This window comes from Manis pentadactyla, chromosome 7 (genome assembly GCF_030020395.1).
Source record: "Manis pentadactyla isolate mManPen7 chromosome 7, mManPen7.hap1, whole genome shotgun sequence".
Lineage (NCBI taxonomy): Eukaryota > Metazoa > Chordata > Mammalia > Pholidota > Manidae > Manis > Manis pentadactyla.
The window spans coordinates 11289307-11315501 of record NC_080025.1 but is presented as its reverse complement, the minus strand read 5'-3'; the positions used below and the strand labels follow the sequence as shown (position 1 = coordinate 11315501).

At 40.1% G+C, this 26195-nt stretch overlaps 1 long non-coding RNA gene across 2 annotated transcripts in view; it reads left to right on the top strand.

The window, feature by feature from the left end:
* LOC118916865 (uncharacterized) overlaps positions 1–26195 on the top strand; it is a 170810-nt gene that overhangs the window by 55926 nt on the left and 88689 nt on the right. For both annotated transcript variants that reach the window (XR_005026567.2, XR_008998700.1), the window contains exon 2: positions 69–156. This is a non-coding gene — a long non-coding RNA (uncharacterized LOC118916865). The remainder of the gene's footprint in view (positions 1–68; positions 157–26195) is intronic.

The window sequence follows — 26195 nt, the reverse complement described above, 5'->3', positions numbered from 1 at the left end:
GCTGAATGTTATTAATGACATTTAATGTTGCAGTAGTATTAAAATCCAGTTGCTGTGCTTTTTTTTAGGCTGATAAAATGGATGAGAATTTCAAGACATGCTTCCGTTTCCCGTTTAACTGCCTTCCTTCTGCCCACACCAGCACCCCAGTATAAGGTAAGACGAAAGACAGGTTTTTTGTTGGTTGCTGCACTGGTGTTTGTTAATAGAATTCTACTGGTTCAGAAGTGGGTAGTAAAATAATAATGTTTTATGTCAGTTGCCCAAGTATTTTTGGAGTAGAATTTAAGGTTATGTTGAAAAGTAAATTGTAAGCTCCTTTGCTGAAGTTGCTGTTTTTATTTCTTTGCATTGTCTAATATATAAAACGCTCACATGTGAAAGCACACTAGGACCTAAGCCAACAGGGAGGAGACAGAAGAGGGGACTGGGAAACACAACCTAATACAGTGGCTGCCCCCAATTTAGCAGGCAAATGTTACATCGTACAAAAGGGAAGCTTAGCCCTGATTGAAGCTGTTTCTGAAGTCTGAGGGTGTCCAGCTGTTTGGTGGGGCAAAACAGAAAAGAATGTCATTGCATCAGCTCTTACTCAAAAACAAGTGGGCCTCAGCATTATTCTGCCTATTTACTCCAGGGTAGAAATACAGCCAGTGGATTGGGGGCAGGGAGGAGGGAGGAGGTAATGGTATTGGTGGGAAGGGTATGTAAAGGAAGTGTGTCTAGCCTCTGGGAAGGGAGCTTAAAGCAGATAAATAGAGATTTGGGGCAGGCTTCAAGCCAAGGTTGGCAGGAGGTGCTGAAATCTTAGGCAGAGGAAACTGAGGCATAATATCTCTGAGATGAACTGGCCCAGTAGTACTTCTGCTATTAACAATGAACATAAAAAGAGTACCAGCCTCCATCTGTTAGGTACTTAACATGTAATGGAACATTATATATATATCATCTCCTTTGAATTCAATTCAGACAACAGGCCAATGAGGTAGTTACTGGTGTCTCCATTTTTAGAAATGAGAAAAATGAAATACTGGAAGATTAATCTTTGGCCAAAGTCATGCAGTTGGTAAAAGCAGAGGTGGAATTTGAGTGTAGGCTTCTGACTGCCCACACTGGGACTTGTCTGCTACAGGTTACTAAGGGGGGTCAAGTTCTCTGACAAACTCTGCCCTCCTTCAGAATCAACTGCTGGAGGCATCAGACACTACCTTTAAAGGACTCTGCGACATTCTTTCTCCCATACTACCTAATACAGCACCTCACATCAGTAAGTGAATATTCATTGTTCATTTTTTGGTTGCTTTTAAAACCAAGTTACAATGATTAAGGAGAAAAACAACAATAACAAAACCTTCTCTAGTACCCCAGGATGGATATTTTTGCTTCTTGGGAGAAAGGAATTTTCTTCTCCGTAGAGTCAAGATGCAGTATACGTCTTCTCCATAAATCATGAACCTTGGGGATCTGCGTGTACGCACCATCTGTACAGTTTTGAACAGTTGGCAATTATATCAGTGGACCCCATTTAATAAGTTTGTGTATAACTTGAGTTAGACATTGAGTGGCTAGCCAAATGAATGAATTCAGGTTGTCTGTTCAGGTATTCTGTATTCCCATGTATGTTGGACATAGAGAAAGTAGTCAATAAAAGCTGGCTGCTCTTCTGTATGTTGTTATTATTACATACAAAGCTATTGATGTTATAGCTGCAAAGAAGTTAGATTGAGAACCCTCTATTAAGATTCTTCCATATTTCTAGCAGCCATTAGCCAGGACATCATTAGAGACTTTGGACGAGATTAGCTAATGAGTGGCTCAATTCATTAATGAGACAATTCAGCTGTGCTTTCTCTTCCCTTAATGGCAGATCTTCTCACCTCCAAGGCACTATTTAAACTATTAAAATAACTAATGATATCATTACCGTTGTCAGAAAAGTCCCAGCCTGAGCAGATATCTTTACTAGCAAATGTCAAGTATGTGTTCCAGTAGAACTTTTTACTTGCTTAATGACATTAAAAGCAAATCGGGTAACAGCAGAGCAGGGAACCAGCCCAGCTTGTGGGTCCAAACAATGGGAAGCGTGTAGGCATCTACCATTATACTTTTTTAGTCAGATATGCAATTAGAGTTGTTCCTTTGTGCAAAGACAATTTAAGGTTGAATTTTTCTATGATATTTGAATTGAATGAACACAAAGGCCTTAATTGTCAGTCAAACTCACACGAAATACATGTCACATCCATCCCAGACTGTTGCTGATGATAAGCAAAATATATATGGTAAAAGTAATAGCATGTGTAACATCGATATCTAGGGGTGCCTAAACCCCTCAGATTTAGCTTGGAGACCCCATTTCTGCCCAGATGAGGTTTGGTTCTGAGAGAGAGAGAGCTGTGTGAGGGATAGGTTAGCACAGAGCTGCCATTGAGTTTAGGGATCTCTCAGCTTCTCTATCTTCCTATCATCTAGCTCTTTATGGTTCAAATGTTCGTGTTTCAACACAGCTGCTACCCATAAATGGCAGGTTTATTGGCAGTCTATTCATGACAGACCATGAATATTTCACTAAAAACATTTCTAGATGAATAACAACTGGCAGCCCCTGAGAAACCCCAGTTTATCAGTTCATGCTTACAAGGGGTTCATCTGTTGTTGTCCTGTTCATAAGGACAGAGAAGTGGTATACAGACCTGTCAATAACCCTTTCCTTCGTAAGAACAAAGAGAAGTCAGCTGGAATATAAAATACATTTGAAATGCAAAGCAGCCAACTGTTACTTTCAGAACATCAACCACTAAGGGTCAAACACCTAAGTTTCAACTTGTTTTGACCTGAATATAGCAGATTATTAAAATCACCAATGCTTGATATGACAATGAATCAAAAATAAGATCAATTTAAGTAAGTCTTCATAATAGTTATTTAAGAAAAAAAAGTCACATTTTCCAGTGTAATCATCTTTTAATTCAACCTAATTCCCCCAGAGAAAGACAATCTATATAAAATACAGCCAATTATAAGTGTTTTGCCATATCTGAAGGTTTACCTTCAGAAAACATGCTTCAGAAGCAAATAACAAAAAGGACAGTGTGATTAACCATAGTTTTCATATAATATACTCCTTCCAAAGTAATTTCTCCTTATTTTACCTATTCATTGGATAAAATGCAATATTACTATTAAAGATTGCTCTAATGTTAAAAATGATATAAACTTGTAGGCATTGGTTATAATAAGTGAAAAATCTCATAACCGAAACAATATCCCATTTCACAGTAATAAAAACTTAAATACTGGGGGTGAGAAGAAATGGATATGGCTTTTCATATTGGCAGCTCACCTGTTCTTTACTGTGGGCGTAGGCACAGGTTGTCTAAGTATTAGAGACAGGATGAACATTAAACATTTTGACTTTTCCATTTTTCTTTCTTGGAAGAGGAGAGAAAAACAGACACCCAAGCTAGTGCTGGGGGTGAATGATAGCTTGGACATACTGAGTCACACCCTTACAACAGACCCGTTCCTTAACTGATGGTACTCAGTACATACATTCATTTATTGAATCGGGGCTCTGTGCATGTTACCTGCTTTGTGCTTTCGAACCTGTTTTTGGATAGGATGCTGAGGACATACAAAGAATCAGCTATACGTTCCCCATGTTAATGCATTCAGTATTTTAAAAGGCTTTTGATATGTTTGTTACTGGACATAACATGGATATCCAAAGCCCTTCTATGCCGTTATGTGTAAATGCTATGGGAACACAGAAAAGAGAATGCGTATTTGTGCCCAGAGGAAGTGTTAATTGAAGTGGTAAGATTCATGCTGGTTGGAATAATGGGTCTAACCTCGCCAGCACAAGTGGAAGGGGAGGAAATAGTGTTACATGGAGGAGAAAGTGCAAGTGACATGTATTTGTGAAGGGCCAGGTAGCCTCACTCCCTTGGGCCTTCTCTGGAAAGAATTTGGGGAATTTTCCACCCCATCCAGGTGCCCTGCTAGCTTACATGTTAAAATCGTTCTCACTGATCTAGAGGTTAGGCTGGGAGGCAATGGCATGGTCATGCACTAATGGAGAAAAACAACTTTTTTCTCAAAATTTGGTGATGGTAAAGCCAGAGGGATATAATGAGGTATTAACTAGGGAACACCTGGAGATTAATTTTGAAGAAGGAAATCAATCAAATAGCTAAATACCTATATGTGTGTGTGTGTGTGTGTGTGTGTGAGTGTGTGCGTGCACATAATTATGACTGTTTTTGTGTGTGTCTCTGACTTTAGCTGCTTCTTTTTATGCCTCATGAAAGTTATTAGCAAGAATAATAAATAACCTGGTATCAAAGTTGTGGCTATAATGGACGCTCCCTATTGCAATGATGTCCCTTCAGATTTAGTGACACCCATCTGTCAACCCACCCTCTGACACTGTGTGCCCAGACGTGCTTCTTTACGGCTTCAAATCCTGGGAATTTCTTTGCGTACACCACTATAGGCTGATCTATGTGCCGTAATTAGTATCTATGCATTTTATTGAAATGAAAGTGAGCTTTTGGCAAACTTTGTGACCTTACTGTTTTTGAATGCACTGAATTAACAGAGAACAGGGGTAAGAGCTTACACAGCAGCTGAGGTGAGCAAGCTCACTGTGTTCAGGTGGATCTCCAAAATTGATGAGAGGTGAATACCCAGAAGTAAAATGGCAGAGACACAGCATGTAAAGGGATTGAGAACCACATGGCAGGCAGCCGTGGTGAATGACTGGGACAGAGCTGTGGCTCTCCACCAGCTTGTCACTGCTCACTTCACTGGAAGTCTGCTTTACAGGCCAGGGAGAGATCTGGCATTGCTTAAATGACCTCAGGCGAGTCTCTGTACATTCATGGGACCTTAAGGATCTTTGTCCAGGGAAGAGATAAGATCCCAAATTCTGGTTCTAATTAGAGAATGCAAGCTCCTAGGCAATGTTCATAGACCTGTGCACCCCTTGTTTTTCCCATTTGTCCCACATAGCTCATTATTTCACTGCTTCACTGGTCTCTCCTGAAAATTCCAAACCTCAAGACAGTCTGCACTGCCTCTTCCCTCCCACCTCCCCCGTTTCTGTGTCTGGGGCAGTGTCACTGCTGTCAGTGTCATCGTGAGGGAGGGCACCTCATCCAGATGGCCTTTTATGTTAAACTACATGTTGTCTTCTCCTCCTCCTATGGAAGTTTTGATTTCCATGTATGGTTTGGCTGACATATATTTAATAAAATCTACAAAATTCCATTCTCCTAATGTTGAATCATAGGAAATCATTTGAGGTGGTCTGTGACATTACAGCTTTTCTAAAAGGCTTAAACTATTTCAAAGATTTTATATATTGCCTGTACTTAATATTTTACCAACTACATATATTGTCATTTTTTTTTTTAATTGAAGGGTAATTGACAACAGTATTACATTACATTAGTTTCAGGTGTACAACACAGTGATTCAACATTTATATACATGATAATTCTAGGTACCAGCTATCACCATACCAAGTTGTTACAATATTTTGACTATATTCCTTATGCTATACATTACATCCCGGTTACTTATTTATTTTACAATTGGAAGTGTGTTTATATATATATATATATATATATATATTTTGTGAGGGCATCTCTCATATTTATTGATCAAATAGTTGTTAACCACAATAAATTTCTGTATAGGGGGGTCAATACTCAATGCACAATCATTAATCCACCCCAAGCCTAATTTTCGTCAGTCTCCAATCTTCTGATGCATAACGAACAAATTCTTACATGGAGTACAAATTCTTACATAGTGAATAAGTTACATGGTGAGCAGTGCAAGGGCAGTCATCACAGAAGCTTTCGATTTTGTTCATGCATTATGAACTATACACAGTCAGTTCAAATGTGAATATTCATTTGATTTTTAAACTTGATTTATATGTGGATACCACATTTCTCTATTATTATTATTTTTAATAAAATGCTGAAGTGGTAGGTAGATACGAGATAAAGGTAGAAAACAGAGTTTAGTGTTGTAAGAGAGCAAATGTAGATGATCAGGTGTGTGCCTGTAGACTATGTGTTAATCCGAGCTAGACGAGGGCAATAAACATCAATGTATGCAGAAGATTTCTCTCAGAACATGAGGGGGGAGGTTCTAAGCCTCACCTCTGCTGCTCCCCGTTTTCTCACCAGATGGCCCCCTGCGACTGTGCCTGTCTTCGGTTGTTCCTCCCTTGAGGAATCTTACCCGTCTCTGGCTAACCAGTCATCTTCCGGGGCCATACAGGGAAATGTGAAGTTGGTAAGTGAGAGAGAAGCCTTATTGTTTGAAAAGGTTAGCTTTTTATTTCTTTGCATATTTATGCCCTGTGGCTTCTATGCCCAGCATTTGTCTTGAGGTGTCTTTACCACTTGGAAGAATTATGATACTTGGTAAATTCGACATGTGGCACGAGTTCTATTTAAAGGTTGTGATTAGGTAGGAAGAAGAAAAGCTATAGAAGTAGCAGGCAGAAGAAAACCTGGGAAGATTGATTATTTCTTTGACATATCTTCTTGTAGAGTAACTTCAGCATGGATAGGTTTTAAACTACTAATTAAATTGTGCACACACATTAACATAATAGGAATATAGTTACCTAACCAAAGCATACCTGTAATTACCAGCCATCTCCAGTGAAACCAAGAAAACCAGTTAGGCACCTTAGGCATTTGTGAAAACTTATCTATGATATGGTGGATATTGTCCGACTGAACTTAAACAGTCTGAGAGAATTCAGATAAACTAGAACAACCCATTCCTGGGGACTGTTCATATCCCATATGTTCTTTTAACGATAAATAGTCTGTGGTTGTAAGATTTTGGAGTGCTACAATTTGCACTTCTCCTAATTCTTGGTTGAGTTCCAACAGTATAGATCCAGTCAAATTTGTTGTTTTACTGTATGCACAGGCCAGCTTAGATATCTCCTTCCTCATTCCCATGGCAAGTCCAGGAGCTGGTGGGATGAGTGCATCTACAGCTGTAGCAGTGCGTGGATCTTTGTTGGGGTTTTTTGATGATCATCTTCTGGCATGAGTCTTCCCGAGAGTGCTGATGTCGGAAGTTCTTTTTCATATTGTATCTTAGTTCATTTTCGGGGTAGCCCAAATTAGGCTTTGATCCTCTGTATAAACACAAACAGACCCTTTGCCTACACTTTTATATGCCATTTATACCCTTGTGTAGAACTCGTTGGAGGTTACCACACAGGAACTGCCCTTTTTTTTTTTTTTTTAATCATTAATCTACACTTACATGACGAATACTTTGTTTACTAGGCTCTCCCCTATACCAGGTCCCCCCTATATACTCCTTTACAGTCACTGTCCATCAGCGTAGCAAACTGTTGTAGAATCACTACTCGTCTTCTCTGTGTTGTACAGCCCTCCCCTTTCTCCCACCCCGCTATGGATGCTAATCTTAATACCCCTCTTTTTCTGCCCCCCCCTTATCCCTCCCTACCCACCCATCCTCCCCAGTCCCTTTCCCTTTGGTACCTGTTAGTCCATTCTTGAGTTCTGTGATTCTGCTGCTGTTTTGTTCCTTCAGTTTTTCCTTTGTTCTTATATTCCACAGATGAGTGAAATCATTTGGTATTTCTCTTTCTCTGCTTGGCTTGTTTCACTGAGCATAATACCCTCCAGCTCCATCCATGTTGCTGCAAATGGTTGGATTTGCCCTTTTCTTATGGCTGAGTAGTATTCCATTGTGTATATGTACCACATCTTCTTTATCCATTCATCTATCGATGGACATTTAGGTTGCTTCCAATTCTTGGCTATTGTAAATAGTGCTGCAATAAACATAGGGGTGCATCTGTCTTTCTCAAACTTGATTGCTGCGTTCTTAGGGTAAATTCCTAGGAGTGCAATTCCTGGGTCAAATGGTATGTCTGTTTTGAGCATTTTGATGTACCTCCATACTGCTTTCCACAATGGTTGAACTAACTTACATTCCCACCAGCAGTGTAGGAGGGTTCCCCTTTCTCCACAGCCTCGCCAACATTTGTTGTTGTTTGTCTTTTGGATGGCAGCCATCCTTACTGGTGTGAGGTGATACCTCATTGTAGTTTTAATTTGCATTTCTCTGATAATTAGCGATGTGGAGCATCTTTTCATGTGTCTGTTGGCCATCTGTATTTATTTTTTGGAGAACCGTCTGTTCAGTTCATTTGCCCATTTTTTAATTGGGTTATTTGTTTTTTGTTTGTTGAGGCGTGTGAGCTCTTTATATATTCTGGACGTCAAGCCTTTATCGGATGTGTCATTTTCAAATATATTCTCCCATACTGTAGGGTTCCTTTTTGTTCTATTGATGGTGTCTTTTGCTGTACAGAAGCTTTTCAGCTTAATATAGTCCCACTTGTTCATTTTTGCTGTTGTTTTCCTTGCCCGGGGAGATATGTTCAAGAAGAGGTCACTCATGTTTATGTCTAAGAGGTTCGTGCCTATGTTTTCTTCCAAGAGTTTAATGGTTTCGTGACTTACATTCAGGTCTTTGATCCATTTTGAGTTTACTTTTGTATATGGGGTTAGACAATGGTCCAGTTTCATTCTCCTACATGTAGCTGTCCAGTTTTGCCAGCACCATCTGTTGAAGAGACTGTCATTTCACCATTGTATGTCCATGGCTCCTTTATCAAATATTAATTGACCATATATGTCTGGGTTAATGTCTGGATTGTCTAGTCTGTTCCATTGGTCTGTGGCTCTGTTCTTGTGCCAGTACCAAATTGTCTTGATTACTATGGCTTTATAATAGAGCTTGAAGTTGGGGAGTGAGATCCCCCCTACTTTATTCTTCTTTCTCAGGATTGCTTTGGCTATTCGGGGTCTTTGGTGTTTCCATATGAATTTTTGAATTATTTGTTCCAGTTCATTGAAGAATGTTGCTGGTAGTTTCATAGGGATTGCATCAAATCTGTATATTGCTTTGGGCAGGATGGCCATTTTGACGATATTAATTCTTCCTAGCCACGAGCATGGGATGCGTTTCCATCTGTTAGTGTCCCCTTTAATTTCTTTTAAGAGTGACTTATAGTTTTCAGAATATAAGTCTTTCACTTCTTTGGTTAAGTTTATTCCTAGGTATTTTATTTTTTTTGATGCAATTGTGAATGGAGTTGTTTTCCTGATTTCTCTTTCTGTTGGTTCATTGTTGGTATATAGGAAAGCCACAGATTTCTGTGTGTTGATTTTGTATCCTGCAACTTTGCTGTATTCCGATATCAGTTCTAGTAGTTCTGGGGTGGAGTCTTTAGGGTTTTTTTATGTACAGTATCATGTCATCTGCAAATAGTGACAGTTTGACTTCTTCTTTGCCAATCTGGATTCCTTGTGTTTTTTTGTTTTGTCTGATTGCCGTGGCTAGGACCTCCAGTACTATGTTAAATAACAGTGGGGAGAGTGGGCATCCCTGTCTAGTTCCCGATCTCAGCGGAAATGCTTTCAGCTTCTCGCTATTCAATATAATGTTGGCTGTGGGTTTTTCATAGATGGCCTTTATTATGTTGAGGTACTTGCCCTCTATTCCCATTTTGCGGAGAGTTTTTATCATGAATGGATGTTGAACTTTGTCAAATGCTTTTTCAGCATCTATGGAGATGATCATGTGGTGGTTTTTGTCTTTCTTTTTGTTGATGTGGTGGATGATATTGATCGACTTTCGAATGTTGTGCCATCCTTGCATCCCTGGGATGAATCCCACTTGGTCATGGTGTACGATGGTTTTGATGTATTTTTGAATTCGGTTTGCTAAAATTTTGTTGAGTATTTTTGCGTCTACGTTCATCAGGGATATTGGTCTGTAGTTTTCTTTTTTGGTGGTGTCTGTGCCTGGTTTTGGTATTAGGGTGATGTTAGCTTCATAGAATGAGTTTGGGAGTATCCCCTCCTCTTCTATTTCTTGGAAAACTTTAAGGAGAATGGGTATTATGTCTTCCCTGTATGTCTCATAAAATTCCGAGGTAAATCCATCTGGCCCGGGGGTTTTGTTCTTTGGTAGTTTTTTGATTACTGCTTCAATTTCGTTGCTGGTAATTGGTCTGTTTAGATTTTCTGTTTCTTTTTGGGTCAGTCTTGGAAGGTTGTATTTTTCTAGGAAGTTGTCCATTTCTGCTAGGTTTCCCAGCTTGTTAGCATATAGGTTTTCATAGTAGTCTCTAATAATTCTTTGTATTTCTGTGGGGTCCGTCGTGATTTTTCCTTTCTCGTTTCTGATACTGTTGATTTATGTTGACTCTCTTTTCCTCTTAATAAGTCTGGCTAGAGGCTTATCTATTTTGTTTATTTTCTCGAAGAACCAGCTCTTGGTTTCATTGATTTTTGCTATTGTTTTATTCTTCTCAATTTTATTTATTTCTTCTCTGATCTTTATTATGTCCCTCCTTCTGCTGACCTTAGGCCTCATTTGTTCTTCTTTTTCCAATTTCGATAGTTGTGACATTAGACCATTCATTTGGGATTGCTCTTCCTTTTTTAAATATGCTTGGATTGCTATATACTTTCCTCTTAAGACTGCTTTTGCTGTGTCCCACAGAAGTCGGGGCTTAGTGTTGTTGTTGTCATTTGTTTCCATATATTGCTGGATCTCCATTTTGATTTGGTCATTGATCCATTGATTATTTAGGAGCGTGTTGTTTAGCCTCCATGTGTTTGTGAGCCTTTTTGCTTTCTTTGAACAGTTTATTTCTAGTTTAATGCCTTTGTGGTCTGAAAAGTTGGTTGGTAGGGTTTCAATCTTTTGGAATTTACTGAGGCTCTTTTTGTGTCCTAGTATGTGGTCTATTCTGTAGAATGTTCCATGTGCACTTGAGAAGAATGTGTATCCTGTTGCTTTTGGATGTAGAGTTCTGTAGATGTCTATTAGGTCCATCTGTTCTAGTGTGTTGTTCAGTGCCTCTGTGTCCTTACTTATTTTCTGTGTGGTGGATCTGTCCTTTGGAGTGAGTGGTGTGTTGAAGTCTCCTAGAATGAATGCATTGCATTCTATTTCCTCCTTTAGTTCTATTAATATTTGTTTCAGGTATGTTGGTGCTCCTGTATTGGGTGCATATATATTTATAATGCTTATATCCTCTTGATGGACTGAGCCCTTTATCATTATGTAATGTCCTTCTTTGTCTTTTGTTACTTTCTTTATTTTGAAGTCTGTTTTGTCTGATACCAGAATTGCAACACCTGCTTTCTTCTCTCTGTTGTTTGCTTGAAATATCTTTTTCCATCCCTTGACTTTAAGTCTGTGCGCGTCTTTGGGTTTGAGGTGAGTCTCTTGTATGCAGCATATGGATGGATCTTTCTTTTTTATCTATTCTATTACTCTCTGTCTTTTGATTGGTGCATTCAGTCCATTTACATTTAGGGTGATTATTGAAAGGTATGAACTTATTGCCATTGCAGCCTTTAAGTTTGTGGTTACCAAAGGTTTAGGGTTAGCTTCTTTACTATCTTACTGTCTACCTTAACTCGCTTGTTGAGCTATTATAAACACAGTCTGATGATTCTTTATTTCTCTCCCTTCTTATTCCTCCTCCTCCCTTCTTCATATGTTGGGTGTTTTGTTGTGTGCTCTTTTTAGGAGTGCTCACATCTAGAGCAGTCCCTGTAGGATGCCCTGTAGAGGTGGTTTGTGGGAGGCAAATTCCCTCAACTTTTGCTTGTCTGGGAATTGTTTAATCCCACCTTCATATTTAAATGATATTCGTGCTGGATACAGTAGTCTTGGTTCGAGGCCCTTCTGTTTCATTGCATTAAGTATATCATGCCATTCTCTTCTGGCCTGTAGGGTTTCTGCTGAGAAGTCTGATGATAGCCTGATGGGTTTTCCTTTGTAGGTAACCTTTTTTTTCTCTCTGGCTGCCTTTAATACTTTGTCCTTGTCTTTGATCTTTGCCATTTTAATTATTATGTGTCTTGGTGTTGCCCTCCTTGGATCCCTTGTCATGGGAGTTCTGTGTACCTCTGTGGTCTGAGAGGCCATTTCTTCCCCTAGTTTGAGGAAATTTTCAGCAATTATTTCTTCAAAGACATTTTCTATCCCCTTTTCTCTCTCTACTTCTTCTGGAATACCTATAATTCTTATATTGTTCCTTTTCGATTGGTCACTCAGCTCTCTTAGAATTCTTTCTTTCCTGGAGATCCTTTTATCTCTCTCTGCATCAGCTTCTCTGCGTTCCTGTTCTCTGTTTTCTAGTCCATTAATGGTCTCTTGCATCTCATCCATTTTGTTTTGAAGTCCTTCCAGAGCTTGTTTTATTTCTGAATTCTCCTTCCTTAGTTCTTGCATATTTCTCTGCAAGTCCATCAGCATGGTTATGACTTTTGTTTTGAATTCTTTTTCAGGAAGACTGGCTAAATCTATCTCCCCAGATTCCTTCTCAGGGGAAGATGTAGCAGATGCCGAAGCTGTCTGGGTTAGTCTTGTCTGGATCATATTTTTTTGCCTTTTCATGTTGACAGGTGCTATTGACTGTCAGCTGGGAGGGCCAAAATTTTCTCTTGCTACTGGCCTTTCTTTACTGGGACAACTGCGACCCCTCGTGGCTTGTGTTGGGTAATTGCGTGTAGAGTGGGTCTTTGTGTCTTGCCTGGCCGGAAGGGAGAAATTTCCCTTTCTGTGGGCGGAATTTGTCTCAGGCTGCTTCTCTGCTTTCGCAGCGCCCAGTGGGGTAATGGATGGGGGGGCTGCTTAACTGTTTGCCTCCGTGAGGGGTCTCAGAGCTGTTGCCCAGGGGGTTAGTGCACCCGGTTTTCCCTGTAATTTCCAGCTGCTGTACTGTGACCTGGGTTGTTTCCGTCAAGCTGTTAAGTCCCTGTCCCTTTAAGACTTTCAAAAAGCCCCCGCTTTTCTTTGTCACAGGGGCATCAGCTTCGGCACCTGCTCAGAGGTCTTACTCCCTGTTCCCCCAGTATCCAGGGCCCCCTGGGCACGCACTGTGTCTGCCCTCTGGCCCAGATGGCTGGGGCTGGGTGTTCGGCAGTCCTGGGCTCCGCCTCCCTCCCGCTCTGCCTGCTCTTCTCCCGCCGGGAGCTGGGGGGAGGGGCGCTCGGGTCCCGCCGGGCCGGGGCTTGTATCTCACCCCTTTCACCAGTCGCTGGGTTCTCGCTGGTGTAGCTGCAGTCTGGCCACTGTCCTGCGTCTTCTGGTCTCTCTTTTAGGGCTAGTTGTGTTTGTTGTATTTTCAAAAGTATATATGTTTTTGGGAGGAGATTCCCACTGTCCTACTCACGCCGCCATGTTGGCTCCACCTTCCGCCCATATATTGTCATTTTTAAATCTGTGCTTGTTTCAAGGGAAATTTTGTCCATATGTTCCTAACTAATTTACATTTAACTTGCCAAGTGCTGACATGAGGAGGATTTTCAGTACAGGTCATTGGAAATTAACTTGCTCTCAAATTCTGTAAAGGAAAGCTTATTTCCATTATCTTGCTGTAGTGGCATGTAATGCCAACCTAATCATTATTTATTGATGCATAATGTAAGATGAAAGGTAATTTACCTAGTAATTATTTTATTTCCCTTTCCCATAAAACCAATAAACCAAAAGACCAAATAATCCAAATTGAGGAAATTGATTATATTTAATTCATTTCAGTAATGACTGTGCCTCCTGTTCTATAATGAATTTGAGGTGACTTACAAAGAAAATAAATAAAAAAACATGCAAGATAAGAATGTGAAGTTAGAAAGAGAAGGTGTCTGTTGACTACCTCAAGAAGGCAAATAGGACTATTTTAAGTTTGGCTGAGATACTACCCTTCTCCAAACATATCCTGGATACAGAAGGAGAGCAAGGAGATAGGGTTAGGATTTTTCCAAAGGGATGAACAGTCGAGAATAAAAGTCCTTGATGCACTTCAGTGCGAGAATAGGACCTGGGTTGGTCTGTTTCTGGCCTGGCAGGCTGCCGTCGGCCCATCTGCCAGAGCACTCCTGGCGGTGAGGCCCGAGATGGTCCCCTGGGGCACTGGGGCACCAGGCAGTGAGTTTAGCGGGGGCCAGGGTGAGTCCCCGACTCATCCCCAAGTAAGAATAATGAGGCAATTCTAGGGGTCACTGAACATGATTTTTTGAAACATTTGAAGCTAATAAGAAATGGCAAGCTGCTAAGTAGAGGTCGTGGAAGCACCCATCTTTCCCAATACTTCAGGCTCCTTCCATGCTGGACTGGAAACCAGAAGTTCAGTGTACAGTTTTAAAAATAAGAATAGTTTCTCAATGAAACAATCAGGCATATTTTAAAATGAAATAGACTTTTTGGTGAAGTATACTTAGGTAAACTTGGTATCTTTCACATTACCCCTTTTAATTTGCATTCATTACCCCCTTTATTTTTTGATTAATGAAACAATATTGTCATTAAAAATGTTAGAAATAGTTTTTAAAGAAACAAGTAATTTATATAATTGCTTTGTTCTTCAATAATCTCTGTTAATACTTTGGTATTTTGTTTCAGTATGTATCTAATATTCTTCCTTTCTCTACCTTCCCTTTCCTTCTCTCCTCTCTCTCTTCCTCCCTCTTGGATTAATTTCTTCCTTTCCACCCATGTATATATTCAAAATGATCATTGTTTACCACATAATATATGTATACATGTGTGTGTATTTATACCTACACATATAAAGATATATGTAATTTAACTTTAACTTAATGTATATAACAACCAAGTTTAATGTGTAATTATATATGTTAATATATAAAACTAAGTCAGCCTATCTATATATATCTATATCTATATCTATAATGTAATTTAATCCCAGATTGGATAGTACCCACAATTCTCGAGTTTGCTCCAAAGTTTCCAACTGCTCAAACTGTATTTACCTTAACTACCAATGACCACTGCGCTGAGAGGCTCATGTGAATATTATTCTCTCTTGTGTCTCTTTTCCCAGCTTTTCTTCACTTCAATTTGGAAAGGAAGAAAAAGAAAGTAATACATTCACGCAGGGGGTACTCTTTCAAATAGCATGAATCTGTGGGACTTTTTTCCAGAAAAATAGTTACCTTTTTAAGTTTGCTGTTATTACGTTTCTTATTTTAAGGTTTTGTTGTTCTATTTCATCAAAAATATTTTTCAGTAGTCCCCTTTATGATCAAACAAACTTATTTGTATGAAATAATGTCCATTTTTATAGAACATAAGTTTAAATTCTTTAAATAGAATATAAGGGTTTTTAACACATAATTGTTGAAAAATGAAAGGCAGTAAATGTAAAAATCATGAGGTATTTTAGAAAATTCAACTCAATTTTATTTTCATTTAATAATATTGATTTCATTGATAGTCAGTTCTATAACTTCATTGTTAAAATGGCTCTGAAATATATATGTGTATATATGCATCTATTTTACCAGAATATTTATGATTTAGTAACTTTTGAGCTTGGCAGCCCACCCAAACTCAGCACAGGCATTTAATGGATAACATTATACTTCTGTCCTTACCAATAAATTCCTTAATAAGGCATAATTCAAATTATAGCTTCATTCCCTGCTGCCTCAAAATGAGGAAAAGAGGAAAGCTAAATATCTCTAATTTTGATACAGTGGATGAGCTCAAACAACACTTTTCCTTTTTCCCATTTTTGATATTGAAGAAAGGTAAGAATCATTTCTAAAGTACCAGAAACACTTGAGCTTCAGTCCAAGTACTCAATAACCAGAGGTGACAGAATCCATTTCCAAACTCTTTGTGGGAGTAGGCACAGCATGATAACTTGACTCCTTCCCACTAAATGAAAAAAGAAATAAAAAGAATACCTTGAAAAATTATGGCTGATGCTTACTTTTATTGAGAATTTTGAACTTCTAGGCTGAAAGAAAGGACATAAGCCTTTCCAAGGAAACCCAACTTATTTTTAAAATAATCTAAGATAAATTGTCAATATGGATCTTAAGAGACACGTAGTGGTAGTGTGACTTGTAAGCTGGAGATAATAGGCAAATGGAGAGTCCATTAGCCAGGATGGGCTAGGCTATACTGCATTAACAACCCACCCCTAAGTGTCCATGGTGTAAAACACAAGAGCTGATTCCTCATTTGGGAAAAAAATCTTCTGTGAGTCTGCGCAGTACTCCAGTCCATTGTCTCCCAGGTAATTTCCGGTGTGATTCTTCCGTTACGGGTTGCATTCGTTCTCCTCAGTCCTTGTCCGCACTCCAACAAAGAAGTGAAAGGCAGAGACACAACAGTGAAGCAGAGGGAAAGTTTTATTTGAATTCCCTCCAAGGGAGGAGTGGGCCAGAGTCAAGGTAGACAAAGGCCTCCATCTGTTAGGCAGGAGGCTTATATATTGCATTCTGGTTAGGTGGCACCTCTTTGACTGGCAAGGTGGGGGTTATTTGATTTACAGGTCTTTCTGTATAGTCATCTCTCAGTGAGCATGTACTTTCCCCAGGCTGAAGTGTGATTTGGGCAGTTCCTAGTGCCATTCGACTGTGATCTGGTTGGGGAGGAAGTTATCTCCCTGAAAAGCCTTTGTCTTTACATGGGACCCCCTACCTGGGCAGAGTTTGGGCAGCTTTTCTTTGAACCTTACCTGGGTAGCTGCTTCTTTGAGCCTAGTCATCCCCTTTTCTGGATGCTCATGTCTATCTTTCTACCTAACATTCCTAACACCTCCATACCAACCCAAATTTCCACAATTGCTACAATAGGAAGCAAAAGTTCTAGATCATTTTATACGAACAAACAAATGTTCCTTCCCGTAAGTGATGCACATTATTTCTGGTCACAGTTCTTTGTCAATGAATCATCATATGACTTTGGCCATTGCAATAGGTTGAGGGGTGGTAGTCGCCCAGATGCAGAGGAGACTGAAATATAGATGAACATCATAAGTCCCTACCATCATTAGTTTAGCTGTAGCACCATCTTAATTTTCCCCGATTTTTGTCAAGTGAAGCCCCTGTTATCTAATGCAATCTCTATATATTTGCAACTTATAGTGCCAACTGTATATGGAAATATGCAGTTTAGCACACTCTCAAGCTTCAATCTTCTTCCTTAAAATAAAAGTTTACCAGATTAAGTCTATCCCTCCAAAATCAGCATAACTTAACTTTCATGCAACAGTTAAAATGAAACAAAAATGTCAGAATCCTCATTTTTGGCTACCTAAAACTATTATTCTAATCTTTCAGTGGTTCAAATTTTATTTTACTAAAAATGAGTGACTGAGCATCCACTCCTACAGAACGACTCTGAGACAAGTGATGGAGTTTGTTTTTGTCCTCTTTCTAACTTCTTCCCAAAGGTGCCAAAGTCCCCATGGGTTTCTAGCTCTGCAGTGCACTGCGAGCCCAACCTATCCCAGCAGAGAAACAGCTGGGGGAGGTGGCTCTGGGAATGACATTGTACGGGATGGGACATTCCTGGGACCTCTCAAATCTGCTCATGTACCTGACTAGCATGTGCTCACAGACATACAAAATCCCTTTTCGTCTGGATAGTAAATCATTGCAGTGATTTAGCTTCTATTTTAATCTCTGTATTTGTTTTCTTTTACAAAAGGTGAATAAGTTACAGAGATCTGCTGTACAATATTGCGTATGTAGTTAACAGTACCATATTATGCACTTAAAAGTTGCTTAAGAGGGTAAATATCTTATTAAATGTATTTACCACAATAAAAAAAAAAACAAAAAAACAAAAAACCATGTAGGAGCTTGAGCTGAACCCTTTGTTCTAATAGCAAAGAACTGCTGTGCTTCAAGCATTTATAGTCCAGGAAATTAGAGGCTTGAGGGTTTTTTAATTTTTTTACTGTGTTAATGTGTATGATTCTCAGAATCCTCACTATCATTTTTCTCCATATCCTTTAAAATTTCTCACCTATTAGTTTATAAAATTCATTCTCCAAGCTATTTATATATGTCAACAATTTTTTTTGCCTTATATGGAAAGGCAAAAGACCTTTAGTATAGCACCAGGCTCATTAAAAGGTGAAGATCATAATAATAGCCAACACAATACTGCTGAAGAACAAAGTTGGAAGATACATGGTATCTGATTTCAGTAAAGCTACACTCATCAAGGCCCATGGCACTGGCAACAGAATAGACACAGATCAACGGAACGGAGTCCAGAACCCAGGAGAAAACATAAAAGACATCTACATGAACTTGGGTGTGGTAATGAGGTTTCAGATACACTACCAAAACATAATCCATGAAACAGAAAATTGGTTAATTGCACTTTATTAAAAGGAAAATCTTCTGCTCTGCAAAAGACACTGTTAAGAGAATGAAAAAACAAGCCACAGACTGAGCAGTGCACAAATCTGATAAAGGACTTGATCCAAATTATATGAAGAACTCTTAAAAACTCAACAGTAAGAAGTAAAAAGCAACCCAATTTTTAAAATGGTCAAAGAGCTGAACAGATACCTCATCAGCAAATAAGCATATGAAAAGATACTGAACATCCTTTGTTGTTAGGGAAACGCAAATCTGAAAACAATGAGATACCAGGACACATCTATTGGAATAGCTAAAAAAAAAAAAAAAAAAATCTAATAATACCAATTACTAGTGAAGATGTGGAACAACAGGAACTCTCAAGCATTGCTGGTGAGAATCCAAATGTACTGCCTCTGGGGAAGAAAATTTGGCAGTTTTTCACATAGCAGAACATAGTCATACCGTACGATCCAGCAATCTTGTCCCTTAGGTATTTACCAAACTGATTTGAAAACAGCCTGCAGAAAACATTGGCAGGTGAATGTTCTTAGTAGCTTTACTCAAAATCACCAAAAAACTGAAAGAGATTTTTGGAAAAGGAAATCGTTTGCTTGCTATGCTTTCCATAAGTATTGTTTTGCTTTCAGAGTTGAGCTCTGTGCTCTGCACATAATAGGTATCGCACATGAGTAAAAATACATTGAAAAGGAAAGGGCAGGCTAACAAATAGGGTAATTAAATAACTGTTGAACTACTTTATTTTTACTTCTGCATTTACTTCCCAACTATTGGGAAGAGGATGCGGCTGTTAACCACAAGGACTCGAGCCATGTGGAGAGAGACCTGTGTGACTGCAGCCCCCTCTGGCCCACTGGTGGCCCTGGAGCTCGAATGGCACTGCCTCCTACAGGACAGGCCGGGTGGGGCGAATCTGCCTAGACGGGAGGGCCTGGAGGAGACTCCAGGAAGGGAAAGACGTGGAAAGGTGGTGCCCCTGCAGAGAATGTTCCTTGTGTGCTCCCTGAGCTGTTTAACTGTTCTTCTAATAGAACGGTAGCTGGTTTTATTCCATCAGAAACTGTACTGAGAATGTTTCACTTTTGATGAACCAAAAGTGAAGGAGTGAGTGAGAAGATCTCTACCTCCGCAGATCAGCCCCTGCTCCGGCAGCGAGCCCTGAGGATCCACAGGGGCCCACAGCTTTCTGGAGTGACCGGGTGGGAAGCTGGCTGCAAAGGGAGAACCAAGCAGCTGTAATCATATCCACAGGCTCATGCTAGCGGAGTGCAAATGTTCTGTGCATTCTCTATAGTTCTGAAGGGAAGTTTGAATTATTTAGTTCAATATCATCCATTTTGCAGCATGATCTAATCAAAGCCAGTTTTAAATTGGATTTTGTCTGGCCTTTGTTGGGGTGGGAATTCACAGTGTAATCTCATCCTGGGTAGGTCGCTGGTACTGCCAGAGACCAGCCTCACCTGCTGGAAAGCAGTCTCCTTCCTCATCAAGGTGTATCACACATCATCTGCTGCAGAGGAGGCAGCCAAGGCTGCGGTCTCTTTCCCATAAGCACCTCCTGCTTCTACAGACATTTCTTGTGTGTTTAAGAGTAATGAAAGGAGCCGAATGGTGCTCAGATGAGGCCCCAAATGGGAAAGGAAAGCAGACTAATGGGTGTGATCTAATCTCTAAGACCAAAGAAATAATTTAGGATACAGTTAATGACTGATAGGCAGACTGCCAAAAAGAGTCGCATACCTGTGTCTTCAGTGTTGAGTTTAAGGTCCAGAGCTAAACGCCTTCTCTGATCCTGGATTTGGCTACTGAACCCCACCTCAAGGTCAACTGTTCCCTTCTCAGTAAACCTTTCATGCCAGGTGCAAGACAATGCCTAAGTACAAAGACACCTAAAAACCATGAGAATGGTGGTATAACTGTTTTTGTACATGATTGCTAATGAGTATTTGTATGTTTGGCAAAGTTGGTCTAAGACTTGCTTTCTCTGGCCCATAACCATCTTACAGGCAGCAGTAGGTGAAGGGAATGTATAGCAGTCAACCTTCCTCTAACCATGAGAGACAGTTACCAAAAGAACCTGACATTTACTGAGAGGTCAAATCAGCTTAGTTCCACTCACATCTAAGGATGTATCTCATTTTTTAAATCCAAATCTTGATTCTGTGTGCTTATATTCCATGTTGGATTTTTATATCTATATTCAAATATGACATAGTTCTGAAGATTCCCTTTTAAGTATTATTAAAATGATTGGGAAGAATTAAGTCACAGTAGAAGCAGTGCCTTGGGACTGTGAGTGATTTTTATTCACATCTGTATTTGGACATATTTTACCAGTTTTCCTCAGGAAGCATGTTTACATTCACAAAATACCATTAAAATTGCTGAACATTTAAAAGAGGGTTAAATGGTTATTTTTGGTAATTTGAAATGAACATAGGCCAAAAACTTCCATAAGTTAAGAGAAAGATTTTCAGCATCTAAACACATAAAAAAATACTTAGCAGAAACATAACAGCAAGCTATGTTTTAGATGTACAACATCAACAAAATATCTTTAAATAAGTATGACATTTATTCTAATATTTGTGAATTCATTATATTTTAGACTCACCCACTGTTGAGAGAAAAATGTTAAATATAAATAAAAATAAAACATTTTTAAGTTCTCTGAAACATCATTTAACATTTCTCATTTACATAGTTACCAATTGTGTTTTAAAAGTTTATTTCCTATCTCCTACCCTCAGGAATAAAATAGGACAGCTACAGTTCTCAAAATAAGTTTTAATGACTATTCTTAGATGAATTTGATAATGGTTGAGACAGTTAATTTCATTAGCTTGACTCTGGGAGTTTTGAATATGTTTGATATTTGAATCTTTGAGTCCTCTGCTTTGTAGTAGTCATCACTTAGGGAGTTTAAAGGGGAAGTCTTGAACTGAAATTCATTCTAAAATGATACTTTCCTGTAAACGTTAGCTCTGTATAATAATAGAGTCTATGCTTTCTCCCTTAAACAATTTAATGGCTTACATTTCTTAAAATATGACTTCCTAAGGCTTCATTCCCCCCCCCTCAAAATCAGATAAATATCTCATCACCTCTTACCAGAGGGGCATCATCTCACTTTATGAAGGAGCCTTTTAAAATTCCACAGATGGTGATTTTAACTTAATGGTGTAAAGGCTGAACTGGGGAGTGTTTTGAGCCCATTCTTGCAATATTCAGGCATGACTGAGGTCTCCAATGCACTTTCTGGGAGCAGATAAAAATGGATAGCATCTGCAGCGTTGCAGGGGCTCTGCACAACTACCCCCCACAATACCTAAATATCTCTGGTTGGAAGGATGAATTATAATTTTGTTATAGGGTGCTGAAGCTGAGACTGGACTCATGAAACTTTTGAAAACATGAGGACTACAAATTGAAGACAGGGCGAGGTGGACTTGAGAAGGGAATGCCATTTTGAGGCCTTAAGCCATTTCTCTGCTTCTCTATGAACTCTGGCTGGAGTCTAGAGTTGGTGTTCAGGTCATGGAATAACTGCTCCCTCTGGTGGGTATATGTGGAAACTGAATATTTCATGGTGTCTTTAATAAAAAATTGCATCTTGTCCCTCTCCCCCAGACTTCCTTTCCACCAGTTTATTTATTTATTTATTTCATTTTTTTCCCCAAGTCCCTAGGCTTCTGGCCAGCTTTATGACACTGCCCACCACTCAGGACAGATCCATACCTCTGTCCACACGAAGTGGACAAACCTGATACTGATGAAAGTTCTGGTCCTAAGAGACTTTCTAAGGCACACGTAGTCGCAAAATAGTATAAGCTTCAGCCCCGCAAAACCTGGTGCAACGCATAGCCAGCAGGGAAACCTCTATGGAGGATCCTGACCTATGGAGTCCTGTGTTTGGGCTGTTGCTCTGGGAGAAGGCAGTTACCCACCCAGGGCAAGTTCCCTATGAATTCAAAGAGACTGAATAAAGAAGGGCAAGAAGCTGAGGGCTTAAGGGGGGTCTTATCCTCACAGCAGTAAGTCTGCCTCTCATCCTCTCTGGCTTCCTCCACCAGCCTCCGTTCTCTCCTAGTTCTCCCTGCAGGCTCCCCTCCTCCGCTCTCCAAGCTCCCTGCTCCTGTGCCTGGTCTTAATCCTTCAGGAGCACGAGGGCTGCACACGGTTCTCAGGGCACCCTTCCTGTTTTCTTGGCGGCCCTCTCTGCACTCTCCCCCTGGTCTCCTGCTTCCTTGCTCCAGCACAGAGAGGAACTCTGTGGGCGGGTCTTTGGTGACTGGCAGATGCCTGACCAATTAGATACCAGGAACTGAGGAGAAGAAAGAATGGGTGTTTCCTCTCCACCCCTCTGCTGGGCCAGTATTCCTGAGACTGACCAGCTGCTTTGTCCCCGGTAAACATCTCCTAAATGTGCAAACAGGCTCTTAAATATATATTCAGTGGCTGCTACTAAGGCCAGATGGGAATACTGGTCAGAAACTTTCATTTTCTCCACAGTACCCATATTCTCTGTCAGGTGTGTGTGTTTGCATGTTATGGGTATATGTGCGTGTATATGTATGTGTTTGTGGGGTTTTTTTACCCTTTTAAAAAATTTTTGGTATCATTAATCTACAGTTACATGAGGAACTGTGTGTGTTTTTTATCTGTTATCACCAAAGCTCAGTATTCAAAGGCTTTTGTTTATTTTAAGTATTGCAGCTTGATCTTAACAAACAATGTTCTGAATCACCAAGGAAGGAGATTCTGTACACAGGTTCAGCGAAGCATGTGTGAGGGAGGGGCAGGGAGTGGCCAGAGGGTTGGGGTGGTAGAGAGGTGAGGAGGGCAGCACAGCTTGAATCCACAACAACATGGCAACAAGTAGTCCTGAGCCATGTGACTCAGCAAGATGACAGTGACAGGGAAGGGCTGGAGGGACCCAGGTGAGTGGGAGGCGTGCAGTCCCAGAGGCATTGCAGGGGCTCAGGCTGGTCCACACGGACCCCCTGTGCTCCACTGTTGGGGGATCACAATAGTCACTAAAGGGAAATGAAGTCCCCAAAGCTGGGGACTGTGGAGCATATTGTGTGAAGGAGAAACTACCATGTAGGGACCAGGTATTTACCACAATCATATCTGAAAAGTCAAGCACATTTGAATTGAAGCAGTTGATTTGATTTGGTGTTTCCAGATGTTATATAGCCATAGAATTTATTTAAATACGTTATAATTCAAGTGCATTCTTTCCAGATGCTATGGTTTAAAATGTAAAGAAAGAGGTTTAAAAATGCCATCTAGTGGGAAAGTGGAGAATAAGGTTGAAAACACAAGCTAATTTTTCTTTTCTTTTCTTTTTTTCCCCCTTGCAAAAACAGTGACATTAGATTTTGCTATAATGGGAATAATCATACCTCATTTTACATGGTAATAGTAAGAGGTATCAGGTAGTAATGAGGAGCACAGCACATGGGAATGGGCACAGCACAGAGCCGGCACTCAAAACAAGGTAGATACTATAATCAGAATAACACTACTATTATTATTAACAATACTGACCGCTGGTTGTTGGGCCTACTGAATTTTAGGTCTGTGATATTTAACAAGCTGTCCACTTAACTCTAGATTGTTCATTTACACTCTCTTTGGATAGAATGAAATGATAGTGATATGAATGATATCCTATGGTCATGCCCTCCATGGGATTGTTTAAAAGGCTTCTCAAGAAGCTGCGAAGTGTTTCTACGTCCACTGTTGCCCAACACTATAGTAGAAGCTGCTGGAGTCAGAGGAAATAGAGAAGGGCTGTCTGCCTTCAATGTCAGTGCTAAGTGCAGACGGAAGAGTAGCTGAATGTAAAATGCCTTCAAGTAGCAAGTGGCATCTTAGAAACGTGTTTCTTTCTGTCATGTATGTAGCAGCAAAGAAAAATACATGCCTGCACAAAAGGGCAGCTGTCCATCTAACAGCATCATCTGACTTCCCTGCACATCTGACTTGGCACCCAGGACCTGGAGCCCATAGTTAGAGGACCTGGGGTTCGCTGGCTCTCTTGCGCTGACTCGTGGTGTGAGCTGGGAAAGGTCTCTTCACAGTCTTGAGCTCATGTCTGTGCATATGCTCACTAAAGTCCCCCTCTACAGTTTCTTGGTCCCCAGGAATTCATGTGCCAACTACCAGCTTCTATCCATCTCTCCAAGGGCAGGAAAGCTTTGGTCAAAGCAGAAAATTGAAAGGTGTAGGTTAATTAGACATGAGATCAACTTGGAACTTGATATTCTGATCCTCCCAGGGTAGCAGAAATAACTCTTTACAGGAGTTTTAGTACCCCGAGTAGCAGGAGGGAAAAGGCGAGGACCACAGATGTAAGTGTGTAATTCTGGGAATTCAGCTCATTAGAGCACTGAGCAAATTGAGCATCTGAGCTTCAAGTTTAGCTGCATGCTGTTTTTATAAACTCCAGCACAGCCATCAATACGCTGCTGAACTCATATGCTAGATTGCCACATAGAATGGTAAAGGCTGCCCATCCTATCTCAGATTTCTCAGATTTTTCATTTCATTTCTCACTTACAAAGTATAATCTGAATAAAAAATTAATTTCCAGTTCTGAAAAGCAGTCCTGTCATTTTACAGACATGTTGAAATACACTGGATGGAGAAATATTACTTTAAAGCATCTTTATTAATTCCTCCCTCAACTAAGTGAAGTGATGACTTGAGAAATATATCCAGATCCACCAAGCCAAGTATGTATTTGTTTGATTACGTGGATATTTCTGAAGAAGGAACTTTTTGTCTCTATTTCTTTTTACTGCTTTACCATCCTTATACTGGGGATAATTGTTTTAAATGGTGGCAGAAGAGGCTTATCAGAAAAAAACACATATTTTGTGGTTGATACTGTTTTCCATGCAATGAGGAAGGCTTTGTATTCTGTCTACTTTGTTAAGGTGCCTTCCCAGCCAAGGTCAGAGTGCCACCCTGACTGTCCTTTTGAAAATGGCCCAGCATTGATATTACCCACAAATCCTCACAGAGCATGGACATCCCCACTTACGCTGAGCACAGTGTCGTCTGACATTTTCTTGCGATTACGAAGTATGCACGCATTCCCTGGGGGTATAGACTGCTCTGTTCAGAGTCATAACTGATTTTCTTTGAATGTTTAGATTTGAAATTATTCAAGAGAATAGAACTTTTAAAATTAGAAGAAAAAACGAACTGTATTCTATAGAATAGTACAGCAGTAAGTGCCTAATAAATGGAGGTTCCATTTAACTGAATCAGGGTCATAATAATACTTGGAGCCACTAAGCCCCAGTGCAGCCTGACGCTTCCACCGCAAATTAATAGAAAACCCAGTTCAAATGGGCTTAAACTCAAAAGGGGATTTATTGCTATGAAACAGGAAAGTCAGTTTGTGCCGGCCTTCGGCACCATGTGCACATTTCTGTGTGCCCTGGGCCGTCTTCTCAAGATTGCTGACACCAGAACCCAGGTCAGTGCTGCCTCATTCACGTGGAGGAGGAAGAGAAAGCCATTCCCTCGATCCAAAGTCGTAAACATTGCTCAGATTGACTTCTGGGCCAATCTCAGTGGCTGGGGATGCCATGTGCCAGCTGCCCCTGCTCACCCTTGAACTAATTCCCAGGGCAGAGAAGATGAGATTACGTCGCTGGATGCACAGAGATCAGGATCCACTCCTGGAACTGGAGATGGGATCACTTTCCCTCCAAATTTATGCCTGTAGCACCCAGGGAGAAGGGGTGACAACCAGTATTTTCACCCTACCGAGGCAGAGTCCAGTTTAAATAGTACAGGCTCTGGAACATTTTTTTTTTTAGCAGTTCTTACTGTGTTTATAAGACTGCAAGGAGCATACTCTGTTTTTGGCTACATGATAATAGCCAAATTATATTTAAATTAAAAAGTAGGCAGTCA